The 23,095-nt window shown below is 39.1% G+C and overlaps 3 long non-coding RNA genes and 1 other non-coding gene across 4 annotated transcripts; 1 reads left to right on the forward strand and 3 right to left on the reverse strand.

The window, feature by feature from the left end:
* Positions 1-1,626: 1,626 nt before the first annotated feature.
* Positions 1,627-1,729, reverse strand: LOC133707610 (U6 spliceosomal RNA). Its single transcript, XR_009845223.1, has one exon. It is a non-coding gene; the product is annotated as a U6 spliceosomal RNA (small nuclear RNA).
* Positions 1,730-5,189: 3,460 nt separating this feature from the next.
* LOC133742726 (uncharacterized) lies at positions 5,190-9,563 on the reverse strand. Its single transcript, XR_009862695.1, has 3 exons — positions 7,187-9,563; positions 6,388-6,464; positions 5,190-5,434 (listed from the first exon to the last, which is right to left on the reverse strand). It is a non-coding gene; the product is annotated as an uncharacterized LOC133742726 (long non-coding RNA).
* Positions 9,564-12,345: 2,782 nt separating this feature from the next.
* LOC133742725 (uncharacterized) lies at positions 12,346-14,885 on the reverse strand. The gene is made up of 3 exons (XR_009862694.1): positions 14,507-14,885; positions 13,708-13,784; positions 12,346-12,758 (listed from the first exon to the last, which is right to left on the reverse strand). It is a non-coding gene; the product is annotated as an uncharacterized LOC133742725 (long non-coding RNA).
* Positions 14,886-19,302: 4,417 nt separating this feature from the next.
* On the forward strand, positions 19,303-21,218 carry LOC133742723 (uncharacterized). Its single transcript, XR_009862692.1, has 2 exons — positions 19,303-20,563; positions 20,860-21,218. It is a non-coding gene; the product is annotated as an uncharacterized LOC133742723 (long non-coding RNA).
* Positions 21,219-23,095: the final 1,877 nt, after the last annotated feature.

Here is a 23,095-nt window from a genome sequence, read left to right on the forward strand (position 1 = left end):
TATCTGATAGGTTTTATTATTATACAGACACCTCACTTCTGGTCCCTGTGAACCTGTATTGTCTGTCATCTCAAGGAAGTAGGGCTAGATGTTTGAAAAAAAGGACAGCAGCATATGCATCTGCTGGGGGATGAGTTACGCGAATGGCAAGACAAACCCATGTGATTTCTTGATTTGAAACAAGCTAGTGTCCCTCATTGCTGCCAATGTTAACCACTCATTTCAAGTAGCAGATGATCTTCCACACACCCTTTCTTCATCTATATATACATACACAAATCAATCACCAGGAACTCAACTCCTCTCATTCATCAAACATCAAAGCTTTCTCTCTTTCCCAGATCCTTTCAAGTCTTTTTATTGTTTATCCACTTGGGAATATAGAAGCCATGGGTTTCCGGCTGCCTGGAATTGTTAGCCCCAAGAGAAGTCTTACCCGATCTTCATCTAATGCAAACAAGACTGCTTCAAAGACCTTAGATATCCCAAAAGGCTATTTTGCAGTCTATGTCGGAGAGAGCCAGAAGAAGAGATTTGTGATTCCAATATCATACTTGAACCAACCTTCATTTATGGATTTGCTGAGTCAAGCTGAAGAAGAATTTGGATACAATCATCCCATGGGCGGTATCACAATCCCTTGCAGTGAAGACACCTTCCTTGATCTCACTTCCAGCTTGAGTGTGTGACTGAAAGATGAGATGAAAATATGATCCAACTTGATATTCAAAAAGCAACCGAATTTCGGACATGCTGCTGAGTGAAGATGAAGAAGAGGCGAGGGCATTATTCATCATCAACTGAATCGGCATACCTCTTTTGCTGAGGGGGAGCTTCTGTGACTTTAAAGCTGCAATGGAGCTGAACTGAAAGATACAAAAGTAATGAAGCAGACAAATGACAGTATTGTATGAATCTTGTACAACAATTTCTGCAAAAATCTCGGTTCCAATTTTGAACCGAAAGAAAGTAAAATTCTGTATGCGGCCCATGTAAACTTCGCTCTACCAGGATATCACTCTGGGAACGAATCATATAGTCCAATTCTGATAAACTTACTTGTCTTGTTTTTCGCCACACCATTACCATTAGTTACTAACTTGCAGCATACTTTCACAACAAATAATGTATACAGCCTCTTACAGCCTACAGTATCAAATTATGGCTTAATGTATATCTACATAAAGGGATTTACTTTTTAACATCCAAATCATCCAAAATTAACAATGGTGAATACTTCCTCCTTCACATATATATGCAGTAAGGGTTTTACTTTTTAGCCTGATTGCCTGCGCAGCATTCATGGCTTCCCGTGTGAATAGGAAGAGTATGAATGCAACAAGTTGAGCTAACCTTTAAAACCCAGGAATATATGAAGCAGCAAGATCAAATAGTCTTGTTATTCTTCCGCCAAAAAAAAAAAAATAGTCTTGTTATTCAAGTATAATGCATTAAAACAGAAAAGTTCCATTCTTCAAACCCAAGAATTACACAAAATGTAAAGGAATGTTGAGTTTAAGTAAGCATAAGAAAGAGAAGAGGTTGTCAGACGCATTTCATCAAACAGGTGGTGGACTGGTGGGCAAAGGTAGACTACCCGGAATCAAAAGATGAAAAAAAATCCAAAAAAATTTGGACCATTTCTCGATTTATGCGTGTCATCCTTGCGCAGGGGCCATGCTAATCTTCTCTGTATCGTTCCAATTTTATCGGATGTCCCCGAAGGGACGAGTTTCCCTGCAAGGTTTTCCAATATGAACAGACTTGCTTTGCCACTGTTTCACGATGTGGGACCCACAAGGTTTTAAACTAACAAACTTTGACTTCCTACCTATCTAAGTTAATATTTTTTGAATAATGTTTATACGAACTTGAAGATCACTTACAAAGGTTTATCGGATGTATCGAAAGCATACTTTTAATGAATTCCAATTGTGCTTGAAGTGAGGCAGTTAAAGGGGATTTACATAGATGATAATAACATTTTCTAACACACTGAAAACACCAATAGCTAATTTTAGAGCTCCTGCACTTTGATCCGATCTTTGGAGTGGCGCCTCTCAGGTCTTGCAGTTGCTTCTTATATACACTAGTATCCTGACATACTAGTTTTCGGTAAAGTTTTTCAATTAAAAATCAAAAAGGTTATGCGTTTTCTTATATCATCATTTTCTTCTAATGTCATTGTGAATTAATAACCATTTTTTTTAGTCTACGATTGTATCCAATGAATCGAAATTTCTAATTTGACCAAACCAATTGTATGCATTGTTCTGTTAGCTTGTTGAGCCAAGAGGCCATATATGAAACACACTGAAGCTGCACATTTCTCAAGCTGGTATTCAGCTTAGAGCATGCAACCTTCATATGAACACTACACCTAGTAGCTTAAATTTAATTCATCAACATTTTGCTCAAGCTTCGTATACGCACAATGGATTTTGAAATTTTGAATAATAAGTACCTTTTCTATTGATTAAACACTAACACAAAGGAATCTATGGAAAATTCTACAAAATGTTAACGTATGACATGCATACAATTGCGTTAAAAGTGGTAATTTGAGTCCTCAAAATAGTAATATTAGTCCTCAAAGTGGTAACATGAGTCCTTAAAGTGGTAAATTTTCTTAGTTACCACATGAGTCCTCAAAATAGTAATATTAGTCCTCAAAGTGGTAACATGAGTCCTTAAAGTGGTAAATTTTCTTAGTTTACCATATGAGTCCTCAAAATAGTAATATTAGTCCTCAAAGTGGTAACATGAGTCCTTAAAGTGGTAAAAATAGTTGATGTATGAGAAATGTTAACATACCATAGCTTTACATAACCTCCCAATTTTTCCACCTTCACACGAAAAACCTTTAGTGACGCTAATGGCTCCCTGCTTCGGAAGTCGCCTCCGTTTCTCTTGCAAGTTATATACAGAAGGAACAGAAGACTTGATGTTTCTACAAAAGGAGAGAATTTCTTCAGTAGCATATTTGAAATCTCCTGGGCGGTGTTGGAAATTTTGATTCGATATTTCAAAATACTTTGTGTAACTCCCAATTCATTGAAAAACATTTTATTATACATTTATTCTAAAATGTTACTAATTCATTATGCTCATAATTAGAGCATATTAAGGTTATTACGGGAGTTACAATATTCCAATAATTATCTTATTAAATTTGCATAATATCTCTAAGCCTATATATACCTAGCTATCACTTCTTGGTCTTACACACACAATGAAATTCATTATCTTCTAGTTCTCTCCGTAGCCATTTCTCTAGTGATCGAGTTCATACATATTCTAGAGTGTTCCTTTTTCTTGCTCTTCCATAATGCCAAAGGAAAAAATCAAGCATTTCTAGGATCCAAGTTTGCGAGTTTACGCTTACAAGGATTAACGGTTGTTGTACCCTGGAGGGTAGGGCGCCATAAACCTGCTACACAGAGACATTGTCTCCGAGGGGCGAAATCTACTCTTAAGGGCAGTGTTTACATACCTCAACATTAAACTCTTTTCGAATGATGTGTCCTTTGGAAGTCTACAAATGCAAGAGATAAGTCCTATAATTCTTATTATTTTAATCTATTATGACAATAACATTATGATTATTATTTGTTATTAATATATGGGTTAAATAATGCTTACTCCCTATAGTTATAGGGTTTCATCATTTCAGTCCCTGACCTTCGAATTTCACTTTAAAAGTCCCTCAACTCCCAATTTCCTCTCAATTGGTCTCTACCGTCAAGCATCCGTCTTTATCTTCCCCTAAAAAGTCTATTATACCCTCATTTACTTAAAATATATATATATATATATATATATATATATATATATTTCTCTTTCTCTTTTTTTTTTTTTTCTTTTTACCTCTTTTTCTTCTTCCGGCTCTCTCGCCTCCTTCTGTTCATCTCCTCATCAAGATGGTTCCAATCCACATTGGTGAAATGAAAAAAAGAAATAAAAGAGAGAGAAAAAATAAATTTAAAAAAACAAAGTGAGGGCATAATAGACATTTTAGGCAACTTTAACAGAAAATTTTGACGGTATGGACCAATTGGGAGGAAATTGAGAGTTTAGGGACTTTTTAGGTGAAATTAGAAGGTTAGGGACTGAAACGATGAAACCCTTTAAGTATAGGGAGTAAACAGTATTTAATCCTTAATATATTGTATTTTTGAGATTTTGTAGGAGGTGAAATCCGGTGATAGAAGTAGCATCCATCGACCAAATTTTCCAACAATCTTAAGAGTAGATATCGTTGGAAAACAAAACAGTTTTACAGTCATACAATTATTGTTTTGCTCAAGATGATTTTCTCTTTTAATACTACTTATTTTGCACGGTTATAGTTACATACTTGATCTTGTTATAATTTAACATGTTTTAATATATGTTATAATGGTAAAGTATATACTTTAATTGTTAATTTTCAGTTTGCTATTGAATGTTGATCCTATAATGTGCATTTTTCGGTTAGTAATGCCTGCTGTAATAATGTTTTGAGTTGTGTGATACCATTAATTTTAGTTTTATTTGCATTCGCTTCATTGTTCAATGGAATTATGTTTGTAACTTAAAAACTAACCGTTTTGCACATTTACTTTTCTATATTAATTTCTGTGTATAATATCGTTTTACCATTTTCGTACTATTTATTTTGCATCATTGTTATTAACCTTATGGTTTAGCAAGAGTTTTTAATTCTCTTGTTATATGATTTGAACCATAATTATTTTCTATGCATTAAAATATTTTTTACCGTCATAACTCGAAAAGTTGTTCCTTTGTTGTTGCCTTCGGAATACGTCCCTTCAAAGTATTTTTTCTTCAAGGTAGAAAAAAAAAATTGAATTGTTGCCTTCAGATTATTGTTTCTTCGGAAATAATAAAGTTGTTGCCTCTCAATATTTTCATTGCCTCTTGATTAAGATGATGCCTTGGTTGCCTAAAAAAAAAAGGGGAAATGATCATTTACCCAATTTCAGCTTAAAAATTGCTCACTTGCTCCACTAAGAGTTTTTTAACCCCATTTACCCAAAATACTCTAAGAGATTATTTCCCTATTACCCAATTAATTCTTTTTTAGGACTTTTTTGCCCTCTCCTCCTTTCTCACTTAGAGAGAGAAGTCGTCGGATACCTTGCCTGTCACGCCCCGAATTTTGAATGATAAATTCAAATCCGAAACATGAATTAAACCATTTAATCAAATAAACATTCTGAATTTTTTTTTCTCAATATAACTTCACCACACGGTACACAAACTCCAAATCTCGAAACCTCGAGTTCATTATTACAATTCACTCTCACAAGCAATATTGTAAAGCTCTAAATGAGCATAACGCACCTCACAACTTACAATTGCTGTAAAACTCTAACAATTGCTCTAACCGCACGATCACCGTCCTGGTTCTCCTGTCCTGTAGGATTTCCCGCTACACAATTTGAATAGTGTACCGGGAGTTGCAACAACACAAAACCCGGTAAGCTTTTGACAGCTAGTATGAGTAAACAAGAAAGAACTGTTGATTTATTAAATTACAAGACCACCACAAACCCACGTTACTTTCTCACTCTCATATATATATATATAGACACTTATGAGTTACTCTCAATTTAGCTCATAAGATCACTCACTCTCATATATATATATATATATAGACACTTATGAGTTACTCTCAAATTCGCTCATAAGATTTCCCAACATTTGGTAGACAGACTCATATATATATATAGACCCTTATGAGTTACTCTCAATTTCCCTCATAAGGTTACCATATATATATTGACACTTATGAGTTACTCTCAAATTCACTCATAAGGTCACTCCACATTTGGCAGACAGACTCATATATATATATAGACCCTTATGAGTTACTCTCAATTTCCCTCATAAGGTTACCATATATATATTGACACTTATGAGTTACTCTCAAATTCACTCATAAGGTCACTCCACATTTGGCAGACAGACTAGAGCTCTAACTGAACGTAACCACTCGTCCGGCCACAGACGTGATTACGATTTAATACTATTAATAACCACCAGCCCGGTACGAGAGCGTGATTCACTAATAGATGCCATGGTCACCTCGTGACCTAGTGATCTCCACAGATCACAACAATTTATTGTTCCTCAACAATAAAACTCAACACCTCTCACAATATATTGTTTCTCAACAATAAACTCAATACCTCTCACAATATATTGTTTCTCAACAATAAACTCAACACAACTCCAACAATACATATTATTTCACGTAATAATATATATACAGACATTCACACAGGAATGTCTAGTAATACCAACAATAGTTCATATGATTGCAACAAAATAAGCAATTAATTGTATTGGGTTCGTAATATGAACCACGTGAGGTTTACTCACCTCGATAATCCCGCTGCGTCTTCAATTCAGCTCAAAATACGATCCACAATCGTCCACCAACTCAAACCGTCAATCACCTAGTCAGATACGATCTTAACTTAGCAATCATTCATAAACAACACATATACGGAAATCCAACGGTCGGATTCTAATTTAATGATGATCCAACGGTCAGATCGAATTTATACGATGATCCAACGGTCGGATCCTAATTATACGATGATCCAACGGTCGGATCCTCACGGATCGCCCTTAGGATCATCCTCCAAAATTATCACAAAGATCCAATGGTCAGATCTTCTTGAATCACTCTAACAAACATCTCCATAAAATTATACGAAAATCTGACGGTCGGATTCTCACGAATCGCCTTCCGAATCATTGTTTTACATTTATACGAAGATCCAACGGTCGGATCTTCGCCCATGACCACACAAAGCCACTGGGACAGTCATAAGATCATCATATCCAAATTTGAAGTAAAACCGATGGTCAGATCCTCACAGATCGTAAACCGAAGATAAAACGTAAAAACGTTAAATAGTAACGTCAAAACATAAATTCACTATTTATCAACGTTTTCTAAAATGACCTTGTAATATATCAAAACGCTCGTAAGGATGCGTAGATCATCACCTAGATAATAAAAACTCAAAATATGGTCGAATACGCCGCCACAAGCGGCGGTCAGTGGGCGGTCAACGGCGGTCAACCACCTCCTCTGGCCACCAAATTTCATCCACAGCATCATCTCAACATTTCCAATCACTTTCTCAACTGTGACAAAGTCAGAAAATACCTTGAAGTAGCCGAACAATTAAGCACTCCGATGTACAGTGAAATTTTCCAATTATGCTTTCTTCCTCCATGCTTCGATCTGGGTTATGAGACTTGGCGAGCATGAAGAGCGGCTTAAGGCGCTTCTAATGGACCTGGGTTTATGACTGGAGGTGGCCGGAAATCGGCGTTGACTAATTTGCTACAGTAAAAATGTTGGCTTCGATCTCCACATTTCCGGCCAAATCGTCGTAAACAACTCCCACATGCGTGATAAGGAGGAAGAGACGAGTCTATCGATGCTCGCAGCTCGCCATTTGGTGGTCTAGAGGTGGTGAAAGAGGAGGTTGCAGAAGAGAGAAAGAGAGAGTTGCAGAAGAGAGAGACTGAGAGAGCACGGGGGAAGGAGAGAGAAAAGAAAGAAAAGTTACCTGGCTACAGTAACATTTCAAATTTATACCAATCTACCATAAACAGTAACTTTCATATTTTGCTTATAACTTTCGCATACGAACTCCGATTTTTACGTACCACATATGCACGCACTCGGTTTAATGTCCTCTACAACTTTCATGAAGGAAGTTTTCCCAAATTCCCAATGTATAAAAAGTCACTTTTTGAGACCCCCTAAATAACGTTCGTTTTTCGAAAATTAATCGTTCGAACTAATTCCACAATTCCTCCGAGCCTCGTACTCGCTCCCACTATCGTGAAATCATTTCTAAAAATCCACAGAATTTAATTTGGATTTTTCGGGGTATTACAATCTACCCTCCTTAAAGAAATTTCGTCCCGAAATTTAAGCGTAAGTCAATTCCTCTCGATTAAGGTTGACCTAACTATAGAATCTCCATCTTTTCCAAATCTGTAGTAATCTACAAAGCCTCAGCCCTTTGTATAAAAATACATTCCTATGGCCACTAAATCCTTTCATCACAAACGTAAACTCACAACACAACTGCTCAACATCACTCCACATCAATTACACAAAATCATCACATGGATCATCACATAGATCATTACTTAGATCTTCACAGAGATTATCTCATAGATCCTCACATAGATCTTCACCCTGTACTGGCATACAAGCACAGTAAACACTCCCACAAAGCGTTTCGCTACTCAATTAGCATCACTCAAAACAAATCATTCTCCAAAGCACGCCAATAAAACATGTGACCCAGTGATGATGACTTGGGCTTGCTCAATCCTTGGGCTAAGCATTAAGGCTGGCCAATTGAGCCGAAGAAACCGAACCATCCACATTTCGAACCGGCCCAAACCACTTTGGGTTTAACATTTGGGCCTACTATTCGGGCCGAACGATTGGGCTTAACATTTGGGCCTACCATTTGGGCCTACCATTCGGGCCGAACAATTGGGCCTACCAATCGGGCCGAACAATTGGGCTTACTATTTGGGCCTACCAATCGGCCCACCAACTTCCAGCTCGGCTACGGTATGAAATTGTACATACCGTATATACGTATGCATACCGTACAGACCGTATATACGTATGCATACCGTACAACTGTATATACGTATGTATACCGTACAGACCGTATATACGTATGCATACTGTACAACTGTATATACGTATACATACCGTACAGACCGTATATACGTATGTATACCGTACATACCGTATACACGTCCGTATATCAAGCATATACGAGATCCAAAAATATTTGTAAGAGGTAAGGTTCGAACTCCCGACCTCGAACACGAAGGTTTTGCTCCCAACCACTGAAGCAAGAGCTGCCTTCATTAATATATGCTCACGTGTTATATTTATTATGTCATAAGCGACATAAATAAAATAACGGGGAAGGCAAGGTTCGAAACCTCAACCTGCCGCACGAAACCTTTGTCCCCCAACCACTGGAGCACAAGCTGTGCTTAATATAATGTGTACAAATTTTATACTTATTATGTCATAAACGAACATAATAAAAATAAACGAGAGGCGAGGTTCGAACCTCAGACCTCTTGTACACGAACTGTACACTCAACCACTCGAGCACGGCTGCTCACGTTATTATCCATACCAATCCTTTTATTTAAACCAACTGTTTCAACTGTTTCAACAATTCGGCCCAACTCATCCAAAACTGTTTCAGAAACTCGGCCCATCATGTCCAAAACTGTTTCTGAAACTCGGCCCATCAGGCCTCCACCCACAGCTACAGTGATGCCTTGATCCGAGACAGGCCCAAGTACGGCCCACTTGTGTCACGGCTTATCCCTTCCGTGATTTACGGCAGTCAAATCTGCTTTCGGCTAAAGCTGTCTGCCACAGCATCTCGAGGTTCGGCCTGTCCCCTTACACGCTCTCCACGCGCCAACAACTTTTCCGGGTTTTCGGATGACTTTAATCCAACGCGTGGATTCAAATTCTGAGATCGTTCATCCAACGGTGGAGATCTGCTCACCTTGTTCTATAAATAGGTGCATTCTGGGGAAAAACTGTTCACTCCAAAAGAAAAGAAATTTTCTTCCGAGCTCAAGCCTTTCTCTCTCAACTCTTCAGCCTTTCTCTTCTCAAATCCTTTCTTCATCAATTTCAATCCTTCTCTTCTGATCTTCTCTCCCATCTAGTTGATTCAATCCCATCTTTCCTCTGAACTTTCAGATCTTCAATCTTTTCCTCCAAATCTTCAATCCTTCTTTCTCAGATCTTTTCTTCCATTTGAAGATTCGATCTCATCTTTCCTCTGAGAATCTCAGATCTCCAATCACCAGTTCAACAACTCCAATCCTTCTAACAAAATCTCCCTCAAACACTAAACCATGTATTCCTCGATTTCCACATCCTCTCACCCCATGACCCAAGAGCCACGAACTCTGCAACTAATGGAGCTCCAAACCCCGCAACAAATGGAACCACAACAACAGCAACCAACAGAGGAGGGAGGAAACACCCAAGCAGCTGGAAGTAGTGCCAACATGGATTTCTGGCGAAGCCGTACCAGGTGGATTCCTACTCCAGAACAAATAAGAATCCTCAAGGATCTTTACTATGTCAAGGGATTTAAGTGCCCAACTACAGAGCAGATTCACGAGATCTGTCTCCAGCTGAACCAGTATGGGTATGTTGAGGGTAAGAACATTTACTTTTGGTTCCAGAACGTCAGGGCTCGAGAGAAGCAGATGAATAGGTGTAATCAGGCTGCTCCAGTGCCCATGAGAACTAGTTCTCTTGGTACTGGTAGATCCATTGATCTCAATTTTGGGTCCACTGGTTCTACTGGTGCTGGTGGATCCATCGACATCAATTTTGGGCCAGCTGGTGGATCCATTGACATCAATTTTGGGTCCACTAGTTCTACTGATGATGGTAGATCCATTGATCTCAACTTTGGTTCCACCTATTCTACTGGTAATGAAGGATTTCTTGATTTAAATTCTGTTTCATATTCTTCCTCACACTTCAACACTAATACTAGTACAACTCTTTTGGCACAACAGGAGGACAAACATCCCTGCAACAACGAGGAGGAGATCACCAGGAGGTTCAAACTCTTCCTCTGTTCCCCGTGCACGGCGAGGACGTCTTTGGTAACCTGAAGGCTACTTCCGAGGAAGGTAGCGCTTTTGGTTACTATTCTGGTGGCTCAGGCGGTTACCACAGTGGCTCAAACGTTTCTCTTGAGCTCAGCCTCAACCCATCCGGAGCTACTGACTAGGCTTAGTATAGCATAGTCCTCGCTTTTTTTTTTTTTTTTTTTTTTTTGTAATATAAACTCAATAAGATGGTGTGCATGTTTTCTTTCCTGTTTGTTTAACCAACAACAACACCAAGGATCGAACCTTGGTCACCCAATACTGTTTTCAAAACCATAAACAACTCTACTGCACACATCTTTCATAATGATGCAATAAAAACAATCACTCAAAAAGAATCCAACAATCAATTAAGTCGCATCGAGGTCTAGCTAGTATCCTCTGAGTCAAACCAAACACAACAATTTCATCGATAGGATTAGGGATTTATAAAGCTAAACACATCCTGAGTTAGCTAGGAAAAACCCACGTTTTTAGAGTTACTCTTACAACTCTTATAGAATCTCGATAATTCCATCTATCAATTGTTTCAACAAAAACTCACCACAATTCAATCCCTAACATTTAGCGATTCAGAAATCAAATCAAACTCCATATCACATAGTAATTCACTTGAACCACTATGGATACCTAACAAAATCACTAAAATCAATATCCGAAATTGCGTTTAACTATAACACCTAAAATCAATCACCAAAGGCACACACTCTCATCCAACATCATTCACAAGAACTGATTCTAACTCTCCCAATTAATTACACCAAAATCAACTCCATTGCAAAACTTTAAGTGTCCCGCCTACTTAAACTTAAAACACACAACAACTTCAAATTCACTGCAGCCCATCTCCATACTACGATCCAAAACTTAAGAAAACTAGTTCACCACACAAAGGCCACAAAATTCAATTTCATTCACTTGAACAAAACTATATTCACAAGTCTGCTATAGACATCAGGGAAAAACCCATACTTTTACTCATAACTTTTCCTTCTAAAAGTTCATCACGTAGTGTATATAAAATCACCACACAACCTTCTTAGTCTACACTAAGAATTCAATCTCACACAAGGTCAGCATAATTGCCTCAGAGTCACTTTAATCACGTATCACATGTCAATTACCAAAACTCCACTAAGACGTCTCTTTATAAAACAAGATATCTAATCCTTGATACGTACACCTCATCTAAACATCTGTACGTCCAACTTAAGAAGACAAAATTTATAACAATTCATACTCGTATCCACACTAGGTACGTGCATAGGTCCACACCATGTCTTCAACCAAACACTTCAACAATCAAAAGAACCTCATTTCCATAAAACAATCCTCGTTGACTTAACAGAGTTGAATCAAGAGGTTCCTATTCCTCAAGGATTGTAACTCGCGGCCACTGAACTTATTCCAATACGAACCTACAAGACAACTGTAAGGTTCTAAGTACAACCCCTTCGAATCTCCATCACCTAAGGAGTATAGTATGCTTGGCTAAGACATGTATAACACTTAAAACACAGTATAAGTCAAATACAAATTCATATTAACCAAGTCAATACTATAGGGAAGGTATTCACGTTCCCTAAACGACCTAGCGGCCTAAACAACTCCCAACACTCACGCATACCCAATGACTTAGCCAATACCGAAGAGCACACGATGGGGATCCGCTGCAGACGGGCCATCACTCGGAAGGTATTGACACATCACCAAATATGCACCTTACGCTCTGATACCAAACTGTCACGCCCCGAATTTTGAATGATAAATTCAAATCCGAAACATGAATTAAACCATTTAATCAAATAAACATTCTGAATTTTTTTTTCTCAATATAACTTCACCACACGGTACACAAACTCCAAATCTCGAAACCTCGAGTTCATTATTACAATTCACTCTCACAAGCAATATTGTAAAGCTCTAAATGAGCATAACGCACCTCACAACTTACAATTGCTGTAAAACTCTAACAATTGCTCTAACCGCACGATCACCGTCCTGGTTCTCCTGTCCTGTAGGATTTCCCGCTACACAATTTGAATAGTGTACCGGGAGTTGCAACAACACAAAACCCGGTAAGCTTTTGACAGCTAGTATGAGTAAACAAGAAAGAACTGTTGATTTATTAAATTACAAGACCACCACAAACCCACGTTACTTTCTCACTCTCATATATATATATAGACACTTATGAGTTACTCTCAATTTAGCTCATAAGATCACTCACTCTCATATATATATATATATAGACACTTATGAGTTACTCTCAAATTCGCTCATAAGATTTCCCAACATTTGGTAGACAGACTCATATATATATATAGACCCTTATGAGTTACTCTCAATTTCCCTCATAAGGTTACCATATATATATTGACACTTATGAGTTACTCTCAAATTCACTCATAAGGTCACTCCACATTTGGCAGACAGACTCATATATATATATAGACCCTTATGAGTTACTCTCAATTTCCCTCATAAGGTTACCATATATATATTGACACTTATGAGTTACTCTCAAATTCACTCATAAGGTCACTCCACATTTGGCAGACAGACTAGAGCTCTAACTGAACGTAACCACTCGTCCGGCCACAGACGTGATTACGATTTAATACTATTAATAACCACCAGCCCGGTACGAGAGCGTGATTCACTAATAGATGCCATGGTCACCTCGTGACCTAGTGATCTCCACAGATCACAACAATTTATTGTTCCTCAACAATAAAACTCAACACCTCTCACAATATATTGTTTCTCAACAATAAACTCAATACCTCTCACAATATATTGTTTCTCAACAATAAACTCAACACAACTCCAACAATACATATTATTTCACGTAATAATATATATACAGACATTCACACAGGAATGTCTAGTAATACCAACAATAGTTCATATGATTGCAACAAAATAAGCAATTAATTGTATTGGGTTCGTAATATGAACCACGTGAGGTTTACTCACCTCGATAATCCCGCTGCGTCTTCAATTCAGCTCAAAATACGATCCACAATCGTCCACCAACTCAAACCGTCAATCACCTAGTCAGATACGATCTTAACTTAGCAATCATTCATAAACAACACATATACGGAAATCCAACGGTCGGATTCTAATTTAATGATGATCCAACGGTCAGATCGAATTTATACGATGATCCAACGGTCGGATCCTAATTATACGATGATCCAACGGTCGGATCCTCACGGATCGCCCTTAGGATCATCCTCCAAAATTATCACAAAGATCCAATGGTCAGATCTTCTTGAATCACTCTAACAAACATCTCCATAAAATTATACGAAAATCTGACGGTCGGATTCTCACGAATCGCCTTCCGAATCATTGTTTTACATTTATACGAAGATCCAACGGTCGGATCTTCGCCCATGACCACACAAAGCCACTGGGACAGTCATAAGATCATCATATCCAAATTTGAAGTAAAACCGATGGTCAGATCCTCACAGATCGTAAACCGAAGATAAAACGTAAAAACGTTAAATAGTAACGTCAAAACATAAATTCACTATTTATCAACGTTTTCTAAAATGACCTTGTAATATATCAAAACGCTCGTAAGGATGCGTAGATCATCACCTAGATAATAAAAACTCAAAATATGGTCGAATACGCCGCCACAAGCGGCGGTCAGTGGGCGGTCAACGGCGGTCAACCACCTCCTCTGGCCACCAAATTTCATCCACAGCATCATCTCAACATTTCCAATCACTTTCTCAACTGTGACAAAGTCAGAAAATACCTTGAAGTAGCCGAACAATTAAGCACTCCGATGTACAGTGAAATTTTCCAATTATGCTTTCTTCCTCCATGCTTCGATCTGGGTTATGAGACTTGGCGAGCATGAAGAGCGGCTTAAGGCGCTTCTAATGGACCTGGGTTTATGACTGGAGGTGGCCGGAAATCGGCGTTGACTAATTTGCTACAGTAAAAATGTTGGCTTCGATCTCCACATTTCCGGCCAAATCGTCGTAAACAACTCCCACATGCGTGATAAGGAGGAAGAGACGAGTCTATCGATGCTCGCAGCTCGCCATTTGGTGGTCTAGAGGTGGTGAAAGAGGAGGTTGCAGAAGAGAGAAAGAGAGAGTTGCAGAAGAGAGAGACTGAGAGAGCACGGGGGAAGGAGAGAGAAAAGAAAGAAAAGTTACCTGGCTACAGTAACATTTCAAATTTATACCAATCTACCATAAACAGTAACTTTCATATTTTGCTTATAACTTTCGCATACGAACTCCGATTTTTACGTACCACATATGCACGCACTCGGTTTAATGTCCTCTACAACTTTCATGAAGAAAGTTTTCCCAAATTCCCAATGTATAAAAAGTCACTTTTTGAGACCCCCTAAATAACGTTCGTTTTTCGAAAATTAATCGTTCGAACTAATTCCACAATTCCTCCGAGCCTCGTACTCGCTCCCACTATCGTGAAATCATTTCTAAAAATCCACAGAATTTAATTTGGATTTTTCGGGGTATTACATTGCCGGACTCCGGTGACCAGTGGCCGGCCGCCGACTCCGGTGATGGGAATCCGGCGACCGGTGACCATATTATTGCCCCCCAATAATAGTATTATTGCCCCCCAATACTCATATTATTGCCCTCCAGTGAATTGCATAAACTCCCAAAATCAAAATGAATACACTACATGCTCAATTGGTCAATTTATATGCATATTACTGCCCCCCAATAATCATATTATTGCCTCCCAGTAATCATATTATTGTCCCCCAATAATCATATTATTGTCTCCCAGTAATCATATTATTGCCTCCTAATAATGATATTATTGCCCCAATAATCATATTATTACGCTCCAATAATCATATTATTGTCCTCAAATGAATTGCATAAACTCCCAAAACCAAAATGAATACACTACAGACACAATTGATCAATTTATATGTTCAATTGTACACGTTCCCTTTTTTTTTCTTTTTTTTTTCCTTCCCCATTCTCGAAGCTTATAGTATACCAAAAAAAAAAAAAGGGATATGGGCACCCAAAAATTGCTTTGGGCACCTACCGGAGTGTGAGGCCGGTGCAGGAGTGGTCGGGGAGCGGTTGTGTAAGGGGAGCGGAGTTGGATCGTCATTGTCTTCGTCGAGATGGGAAGAGTTGGCGAAACAAGGTTGATGGGACCGGACCACCGACCTCAACCTCAACCACCTTACGTCTTCGTTGCCGTCATGTTCCCCAAGCAAGACCCGGCCAAGATTCGGATCGAGAAACAGAGCAGAGATGGCCCAGAATCCGCCGGAAAGGTTCCGTCACCGTCATCGACTCACCGGGCCACGACGACCACCGACCTCAACCTCAACCACCTTACGTCTTCGTTGCCGTCGGGTTCCCCAAGCAAGACCCGGCCAAGATCTGGATCGAGAAACAGAGCCGAGATGGCTCATAATCTGCCGGAAAGGTTCCGTCACCGTCATCGACTCGCCGGGCGACGACTTCTGCAGCGAAGTTTTCACCGCTGTGGATCGGACTCCGGTGCTCCGACGCTCCATTGAGGAGGAGGGTGGAGAGAGAGAGAGAGAGAGAGAGCTCCGACGCTCCAACGAGGAGGAGGGGGGAGAGAGAGAGAGTCTGATAGGGGAGGGAGAGAGAAGTTTGTAGTTTATTAATTAGATTGGGGGTAAAAATGTCACTTGCGTTTAAATTGGGTAAAGGGGGTTAAAAAACTCTTAGTGGAGCAAGTGGGCAATTTTTATTTTAAAATTGGGTGAGTGGTCACGGCCCAAAAAAAAAAAAGTGTTATCATGAATAACGCATTGAGAAATTATTTGTCAGTTTTATATTGACGGTTGTCTTTGGTAATTTGATGCCACGGGATATTAATATGTCCCTGCTATTGATGCCTTTTGAAAAATGTTGCCTTATAATTTGGCTATAAGCTAGTAGTAAGGGTTGCCTCGATATTCAAATGATAATGAACATGGTTGCCTTGAGAATTTGGTAAATAGTTGCCTGATTATATATTATCTGTGCTTCCGGATATAATGCAAAGACAAAAAGTATCTAAACATGGTTGCCTAGCCATTGAAGGTGTACGTCAGTATTATTACCACGATTATATATTGTTGCTTACTACGGTATTTGCTCGGATGTTGCCTTAAAGGTTTTGGGTTGCCTTTCGAATTTTTGTTGCCTTTCGGTCAATGTTGCCTAAAAGCAAATAAATATATGCACTTTTCATTTGTTGATACCTCGATATTGTCTGTTACACTGATGCCCTGAAAAACTATCTCATTGATTGCTGCCTTCGGTTTATGCTTTGAGAAAATGGACATTCGATGTACTTCCATGATCAAATTTAATTTTGATCAAGAAGATGGCTACAAATGTGGGGGGTGACTAAAGTATCTGAAGTCACGGAATTGGATAAATAATGTTGCCTATTAAATTTTCAAATCCTTGACCTGCGAAGATTCGTTGCCTGAATATATATGGCTTGATATTATCTTGCCCATATATATATATATATATATATATATATATATATATATATATATATATATATATATATATATATATATATATATATATGAGCCTGAGGCTAATTCATATAGACTCAAAATGTGGGGGTCAAGAAAAAAACAAGAAAAATAGGCTCTTATATTTAAATGAGATATATTGGATAACTAAAAATTCAATAAAGATTACTTATTGTTGAGAATATTATTCAATAAGCTGTGTAGGTCAGAGTTGATTTTGGTCAATACTCTGACAAAGCCACTAGGCTAAAGGCCGAAGCTGGTAGTTAATACATCGAGGGGGATGAGATTATGCATATAACAAAGGTCAAGAGTGATGGTAACCCAACCTATGTGAATGGCGATCCCAGGAAGTAGGTTCATATGGGTAATAACAAGTCACTTGTTGATCAGTGACGCACTATCAGAGTAAGACTTTGAGTCAATCCCTATGATGCATAGATAGTGCTTTAACTGGAACGTATAAGGATGAACTTTGTTCTTAATAAGTACCATAGCCCTTAAACATGGGTGGTGTGTTTGATTCCAGTACACACTTGATGGAATTACCTATATGAGTGTGGAAGTGGGGCTGCTTCCTATGAAACTTGGGCAAGTCTTCTAGAGCACTCATGAATATCTAGGTAGGGGTGCATGGCCTATTCGTACCCACCCGCGGAAAATGCTTGATTTCGAGAGTTCAGTGTGGATGGTAGTTCTCTGATTCATATTAAGAATTTTTGGTTCATAGAAAATTTAATTTTCACCAAATTTCTGTGGATCACAATTATGTATCCTATGGCTGGTTCATAGTCCAAAAGAACCAGTTTAGAAGCATTGGATTCTCATTTTCCTTTGGCACTCTATAATTTCCTTTTTCATTTAGCAGCTTCCGTACGTATTTTGAAATATGTGGGGGATTGTTGGAAATTTTGATTCGATATTTCAAAATACTTTGTGTAACTCCCAATTCATTGAAAAACTTTTTATTATACATTTATTCTAAAATGTTACTAATTCATTATGCTCATAATTAGAGCATATTAAGGTTATTACGGGAGTTACAATATTCCAATAATTATCTTATTAAATTTGCATGATATCTCTAAGCCTTTTCATCTACTATATATACCTATCACTTCTTGGTCTTACACACACAATGAAATTCATTATCTTCTATAGTTCTCTCCGTAGCCATTTCTCTAATGAGTTCATACATATTCTAGAGTGTTCATTTTTCTTGCTCTTCCATAATGCCAAAGGAAAAAATCAAGCATTTCTAGGATCCAAGTTTGCGAGTGTACGCTTACAAGGATTAACGGTTGTTGTACCCTGGAGGGTAGGGCGCCATAAACCTGCTATACCGAGACATTGTCTCTGATGGGCGAAATCTACTCTTAAGGGCAGTGTTTACACGCCTCAACCTTAAACTCTTTTCGAATGATGTGTCCTTTGGAAGTCTACAAATGCAAGAGATAAGTCCTATAATTCTTATTATTTTAATCTATTATGACAATAACATTATGATTATTATTTGTTATTAATATATTGTATTTTTGATATTTTGTAGGAGGTGAAATCCGGTGATAGAAGTAGCATCCATCGACCAAATTTTCCAACAAGAGGATAATGAGTTACGTGAATGGCAAGACAAAAACAAACCCATGTGATTTCATGATTTCTCACAAGCCGCCCAGTGTCCCTCATTGCTATCCATTTGACCACTCATTTCGTGTACAATATGATAGTCCTTCTTCAGTCTTCACCACTACAGCCTCTCATCATAGCCTAGCATATCTTTCAACATATATATGTAGTTTGTTAGATATATTGGAACTTGTGGTACCTAGTCTTCTTCTTGTCTGCTATAGATAAAGGAGGTAGGTGTTAGAAAGTAAAGCAAAATTAGCTTCGTGTAGCTGTCAATATTCAACACATTCATTCTGTATCATTCATTCTGTATCATCACATTATTAGGCATTAATAGGCCTAGAATAGTTTTCCTTTTTGTATCCTAGAATCAAGCTGTATTCTTGTATATATGATATACAGATCAATAGAGCAAAAATCTGTCTCTACTGTTTTTCATGGTATCAGAGCAGGACACACGATCTTGACTCTTCTTTAGTCTTCTCAACAACAATTTTACAAAGCCACAATCACCATGGCTGGTGATGGTGTCCCACCACCACCATCCAATTCAGATAAGTCAAAATCTGATATCTCAAATCCATTCTTCACTCATCATTCAGACCATCCTGGATTGGTCCTAGTCTCCAAACCATTGAATGGAGACAACTACACAGGTTGGAAAAATGGGCTATGACATTAGCTCTCAATTCTAAAAACAAGCTCGGCTTTGTGAATGGTTCAATCAAAGCTCCATCAGCCGAAGCAGACCCAGAAGGATATGCGACCTGGTCAAGATGCAACGTCATGGTCCATTCATGGATCGTTAACACAGTAAGTTCTGAAATTGCTGACAGTATCATCTACTATCCTACAGCTCATGAGGTATGGGAAGATTTATGTGAGCGTTTTTCACAAGGCAATGCACCTCACATATTTGAAATTCAGCGAGATATCGCTTCACTCAGGTTTCAGCATACTACATAAAATTGAAAAGTTTATGGGATGAATTGGCGTCTTATTCAGAAGCACCACAAGGAACACAGACAGATCAACAAAAGCTCATGTAATTCTTGATGGGATTAAATGAGACTTACAGTGCGACCCGCGGTCAAATCCTCTTGATGAATCCCCTTCCAAGTGTTAGACAAGCATATTCTGCCGTTGCATAAGAGGAAAAACAGCGTTTCATTGTGTCTTCACATGCCGCGGCGGAGTCCAGTTTAAGCGCCGCCACCATGGCTGTCTGGAGCTGCGTCAGGCCAAATCAGACAGGCAGTAGAAGCAGTCGTGGTGACCGACCAACTTTTCAAACCGGTCGAGATGCAGAACGTGGCTTCACCACTCGTTTTGGTTCAGGTCGAGGAAGGGGAAGGCCTCATTGTACCTATTGTGGTGATCCAGGACATTGGGTCCAAACCTGCTTTCACTTGATTGGTTTTCCTCCAGGTCATCCTAAGGCAAAGCAAGGATCCGAAAATTTCCCTAAGAAGAACACTGCTGCTCCAGTCATGCACTCTCCTTCTACAAACCAAGTTACTGCGATGGACATTGTAGAAGAGGAGAATGGATCAACAATTACTTCATCTGAGGCCCAATTCAAAAAGTTTTTAGCTACACTCCAACAAGCCCAAAAGCCCAATCCAAATACTGGCTCTAGTTCCAAAGCAAATGCAGTAACGTAGCCAGGTTTGTCTAGAGTCACTTTGCGCAATTGGATAATTGATAGCGGGGCGACAGATCATACTACTTCGTCCTCTAAATTGTTGAATAAAAATAAAAATTGTGCATTACCACCTGTTTTGCTACCTAGTGGAGAAAAAGTGCATATTGAAGCTACAGAGTCTTTGCCTCTGAGTACCATATATTATTTACATGATGTGCTATTTGTGCCAAAGTTCAAAGTTGATTTAATGTCGGTTAGCCGTTTGACAAGAGGTCTGAATTGTTCAGTGACATTCTATCCTTATTGGTGCGTTTTGAAGGATCTGGCTACGAAGAGGACGATTGGTTTGGGTAAAGAACGTGATGGGCTATACTATTTGGTGGCACTAGCGACGGAGAAAACCAGTAGTCCTTCCATTACTAGTCCTTCCAGATCATCTTACAACCTTGCCATTTCCCCTACCAATCTTTGGCATAATCGCTTGGGTCATGTTTCCTCTCCATGTTTAAGTCACATAGCAAAGAATTTCTTACATTTTTCCATTCAGCCAAATAATGTTTGTCATGTATGTCCTTTGGCTAAGCAGAGTCGATTACCATTCAGTCCTAGTTCTATTTCTTCTACAAGACCTTTTGAAATAATTCATTGTGATATTTGGGTTCGTTATCGACACCCTTCTCTTTCTGGTGCTTTTTATTTCCTTACTATTGTGAATGACTTCACCAGATTTACTTGGGTTTTCTTAATGCAGCACAAAGATGAAACACAACCACTTTTGAAACGTTTTTTTGTTCACATTCTCACTCAATTTGACTCTCGCATTAAAACTTTTCGAAGTGACAATGGTAGTGAATTTATTTCACTTCGCTCCTTTTTTTCAAGATAATGGTGTTGTCTTCTAACATTATTGTGTTTACACACCTCAACAAAATGGGGTTGTGGAGTGCAAGCATCGCCATATTCTACAGATGGCTCGTGCTTTAAAATTTCATGCTCACCTTCCTCCACAATTCTGGGGGGAGTGTGTCCTCACAGCCGTCCACATAATCACTCGGTTGCCCTCTCCCATCCTTTCTTACAAAACTCCTTTTGAGCTTCTTTACTCAAAACCGCCTTCTTTTTCTCATCTTCGGGTTTTTGGATGCTTAGCTTATGCAACGAATGTGCACACTACTCATAAATTTGACACCCGAAAAATTCCTTCCATTTTCATTGGTTACCCGGTCAGTCAAAAAGCCTTCAAATTGTTTAACTTATCAACTAAGAAAATTTTTACCAGTCGCGATGTTAGATTTCATGAAGATGTGTTTCCTTATGCCTCCACTCAGCCCACTCTTCCTTCTGCCCCTTGGCCCATGACCCAGGCCCAATCCCACTTCTCACTAATTCCTTTTTTTATTCCACTTTTGACTCCCATGTACCTCCCATAACAGTTTCTTCTTCTCAGCCAACCCCAGACACCCAACCTTCACCGCCACCACTACCTCCGATCCGCCTCCACCTCCTCCTGTCCGGCCCACTGTCACCCTTCGACAATATTCCCGTCGACCCAAACCGCCTGCCCCACTCGTCCCTCCTCTGTCGTCCTTTTCCACTCCTTTCCCTACCCCTCTGTCGTCCCCGGTGCCGGGAACATTATGTCTCTTATCATTGCTACACTCCTGCCTACTCCTCTTTTGTTGCTCAGATTAGTGCAGTCAGTGAACCGACCTCCTATTCTGAGGCGGTTTCTGTTCCAGAATGGCAGGATGCCTGAGATCCGAGTTGAAGGCCTTACAGGACAACGGTACATGGACCCTCACCACGCAGCCCCCTGGGAAGACCCCATTGGTTGTCGATGGGTTTACAAAGTCAAGCACCACTCTGATGGTTCCATTGAACGTTACAAGGCAAGGTTGGTGGCCAAGGGCTTCACGCAGTTGGCAGGTATTGACTATCAGGACACCTTTTCTCCTACTGCTAAAATTGTTACAATCTGTTGTCTACTTGCATTGGCTGCGTCTCGTGGCTGGTCCCTTTCTCAACTCGATGTCAACAATGCTTTTCTCCATGGCAATCTGGATGAAGAAATTTATATGTCTCCACCGCCAGGGCTCCAGAGACAGCGGGATGAGCATTTGGTTTGTCGGTTGCATAAATCCTTGTACGGTCTGAAACAGGCTTCAAGGCAGTGGTTTTCTAGATTTTCAGAAGTCATTCGGTCTGCTGGTTTTTTACAATCTAGAGCGGACTACTCTCTTTTTACCAGGAGGCAAGGCAAGTCTTTTACAGTCTTATTGATATATGTTGATGACATATTAATTACTAGCAATGATCCTGTGAGTATAGCTGATGTGAAGAAATTTTTGCATAAAACATTCCGTTTGAAAGATCTTGGCAACTTAAAGTATTTTCTTGGCATTGAGGTTTCTGCATCTAAGAGGAATTTTTATTTGTCAGCGCAAGTATGCGTTAGAAATTATAAAAGATGTAGGATTATTGCACGCTGCCCCTGTTGATACACCCATGGAACGTGGTTTAAAGTTGTCAGATAAGACTGAGTTACTCAAAGATCC

Source organism: Rosa rugosa, chromosome 4 (genome assembly GCF_958449725.1).
Source record: "Rosa rugosa chromosome 4, drRosRugo1.1, whole genome shotgun sequence".
Classification (NCBI taxonomy): Eukaryota; Viridiplantae; Streptophyta; class Magnoliopsida; order Rosales; family Rosaceae; genus Rosa; species Rosa rugosa.